Genomic DNA, 3,722 nt, shown 5'->3' with positions numbered 1-3,722 from the left:
ACTTTCCAAAACATCAAATGAGGCCCAAGTGTGCTTAACTCATCTCACCGGAGGAATTTTCAAGTTTTGAATTGTTGATAGTATCTTAGGATTTGATTAATTCAGAGCTCATCTTCAAATCCTGTTAAGCAAATCAAATGGTATTCAACTAAAGAAAGAAAATTTTGAGTCTCCAAATGAATAGACCAATATATATATTTCACTCTCAAAGTCTGCAGGATGAAAATCCCAAAACAAGGAAATGATACACTTCAAAACATATCAAACACAGGACCATAGTGATTCTGCAAAAGAATGAACTATCAATTTCTATAGCTTCACACACACTTATTAATTGTTCCCAGTCTGCAAAAGAATCAATTCTAATATGTATATATATAATGCTCTCCCACTATGTCCCATGTTTCTTCCTCAACCCTCCGCTCAATTCTCAAAAGCACTTGTTGGACTTGTGCCGGTACAGCACCCTCTTCTTGCTCGACGTGTTCTCGATTGTCTGGACAACCTTTCCTGGCTCATTGCTTCGGAAAGTGTTGCGAATAGGTCCTTCATTAGCTCCGATCTTCTTCTTCTTCTGAACAATAATGGTGTATGACCCTTCATCACTAGGAACAAACTCTCCTTGTAATTCACTTCCCATCCCAAAACACTCACATCCCAAACCAATGTGCTATTATCAACCTGTAAAAATCAAAAACAGCATTTCAATCAATCAATCTGTTGAAACCCTAATAGGACTAGTAATCAAACAAATAAAAAAATTATTAGTACCTCAGCTACATCAATCTCTATGTTTGGGTTGATCCGGCCTTGAGAATTAGCTCAGAAACAGAACCATCGTCGGAGGAAAAGAACTCGGTGTCATTTTCTCTCTTGAAGCCACCCTACTGAACCGGTATCTCCTCAGCTGGAATGTACCTGAAAATATAGACAATTTTAGTTCATTTCTCAAATTTCAAGCTTATAATTGAGTCAAAATCAGATCCTTGATGGCTAATAATGCAGGGAAATCAGATTTTTGATATATTGTAAATTCGGTCCGGCAGAATCGAAGAACTCTGATTGGCTTGGTTTTAATTCTCGATCTGGAGACATTCGATTTTTACCGTACAATCGAAGCTGACCAATATTCAAATACTTGTGCAATTTTTCTGGTTGTGAGGCTCGACACCTCAACTCCCTAACAAGAAACAAAGGGTTCCATCACTGAGACACAAGCTTTAGGTTGTACTAGTGTTCTTGCGTGCATATGCGAAATATCTGTATTTGGTATATGTTAAATTTGGAAAAGAAATTAATGGCGCGCAAAATACCGCGTTCACGCCTGGTAATTTATCCATTGCTCCTATATGAATATGCAAAACCAGGACAATACCATGAGAATTCCCCAACGATTTCTTTTATATAACACTTATAGTTGCATCATTTCCCATTGTTTATCATGGAGCTAGGGTTTTAATCCGGAATGCAGAAGAGGAGGAGGACGGTGCGACCGGGACTGGGAATTTGGTGACGAGACCGGATTGGTATGAAGGTCTGATGTGTCAGTCGGTGAAGGCGGAGACAAGATGCTCTGCATATCAGTTGTAGCGAGGGCGGCGAAGATGACTACGGCAGCCTCAGTTGGTGGCAAAGGTAGAGGGGTGCTCACCTCTGGGTGGGTGCCCAGATCAGTTGGGTGGCCCAAGTCCCAATGGAGGCCCAACCCAGATTGGGTGCTGAAATTAGTTTGGTGGCCCAGAACAAATTGGAGGCCCAAATCAGATTGGGTGCCCACATCTGTTGGGTTTCCTGATGTGGATTGGGTGTCCAAAGCATTTTGGAATGCGTGGACCAAGCTAATGAACTCGGGCTCCATTAGGCTTTGTATTTGGGATCCCGGAGGACTAATTCAACTACATACTCTTATGGGGATCATAGGAGAAAGTTTTGAGTTTTTGGAGTCTTGCCTGCAGAATGAAGGTTTGTTCCTTACACCTAGGTATTGATAGTTTTTTGGCGCACCACAATTGAGCGCATTGGCAAAAGAAACTTTCACACTCTATTATCTTTTTGTTTTGAATAGATTTAGTTATGCTATGCTCCTAAATAAAGGAGCGGAAATTTTTAAATGTAATGGCACGTGAATCACCCCACTAGGGGATCTGCATTGTGTCATTCTAGCCTAAGTTACTATATTTGAATTGAGTACTACTTATTTTAAAAATAAAAAAAAATAAAAAGTCTATACAATATGAAGAAGATATGTAGTTTATGGCCCAGTTTGGCATTGCTTTTGGAACCTGCTTTTAGTCCAAAAGCGCTTCCGGTCAGACTGGAGGATGTTTGGTAAACTCCAAAATTTCTGCTTTTGGGCAGAAGTGATGCTGCCAACAGCAGGAAATCAAAAGCCACTATGAGCAGCTTCTCATTTCCGCTTCTGCGGAAACCAAATTGAACATGCGGAAGATTAAATCAAACTTTACTTAAGCCTGAACTATCCTTCATATCCTCTAAAATTTACATCAAATGTCCCATCCTCTAAAACTATTGGATTCTTTTCTGAACAGAGCTAGGTGTTGCTACTGTAACAAGACCAACTAAAGTAGCAGCCTCAACTCTTTGCTCTAATCAACCAAGATGACCCATTAGTTCAATTCACTTCCAGCTTCATAAAATCTGGAATTTAACCACAACATATATTAATAGACTTGCATTAAGATAGGAGATGGACCAAAGGAAATCAATACACCAACTCCTCCAAATTGTAACAGAAACTAAAATTCAAAGTATATATTCTTATAGAGCTCGACGAGAAGATCATTTTTCATACCTATTCATCATCAATTGTGACTGGGGTTGTCGAAAAACTCAAGAAAACCACCGGAAGCTCAAAGCTTTCTGGGTTCGAACCGTTGTCATAGTTCACCGTTTAACTCAAGAAAGTCCAAGTCCCGCTTCTCGCTGTCAAGGCGAGCATTACACCTCTGGTCTGATGTCGAGAGGTTATCTGACGACGGAGTTACCGTCAGGTAGTTCACGAAGGTAAATGTACGGGTTGGAGATAGGGCGAAGGTGATAGAACCTTCTGGGTTGGACGACATGTATCAAGCTATTTATACCCCAAGTTAAAAGATAAAGTTGAAGGTTAAGATCGAGTGGTGCAAGATCCAATGGTCTAAAGTGATACACTGAAATGGTTACGTAAAAAAAAAATTATTGATTTTACATGTTTTAACATTTATGACCCTTTTCGTAATTACACCAAGTTACAATATTATTTGTTTACAACTTACCAAACATTCAAATTTACTTTTTGTTCTCACAGCACTTCTGAAAATGGTTTATCAAACACTCAACTACCTTCCTTCACAGCAAAATCAGAAGTGCTTCCTCTCACAGCAAAATCAAAAGTGCTTCCCCTCACAGCACAACAATCCCAAACTAAGCCTATATATGTTAGAACAAATTTGTGGATATGGATTATGAGAGAGTTTAAGTTTCCAAGGCACGTTGTAGCAACGCTTCCTTAAGACATTATTTGCCACACTATCAAGTGTGCAAATGTGATAATCAAATATGCCTTTAGGATACAATGAAGCCCAGCACAATGTTGTTGTTAATCTTCGTTTTGCACTCATTAAAACCAACCTAATTAAGCACTCAAAAGAAGGTTTACAAGATGGCTCAAGGTTACTAGAAACGGATTGTGCACTATTAGTTTCTAGTAGTTTTATGTGTAA

General features: G+C 39.3%; 1 long non-coding RNA gene across 1 annotated transcript; it reads right to left on the bottom strand.

Annotated features, from left to right (window-relative positions):
* Positions 1-206: 206 nt before the first annotated feature.
* Positions 207-1,300, bottom strand: LOC121053071. The gene is made up of 3 exons (XR_005810643.1): positions 1,107-1,300; positions 772-918; positions 207-681 (listed from the first exon to the last, which is right to left on the bottom strand). It is a non-coding gene; the product is annotated as an uncharacterized LOC121053071 (long non-coding RNA).
* Positions 1,301-3,722: the final 2,422 nt, after the last annotated feature.

Source organism: Rosa chinensis, chromosome 5 (genome assembly GCF_002994745.2).
Source record: "Rosa chinensis cultivar Old Blush chromosome 5, RchiOBHm-V2, whole genome shotgun sequence".
Taxonomy (NCBI): Eukaryota; Viridiplantae; Streptophyta; class Magnoliopsida; order Rosales; family Rosaceae; genus Rosa; species Rosa chinensis.
Note: the sequence above shows the minus strand (reverse complement) of the source record. Positions and strands in the feature narration are given on the sequence as shown.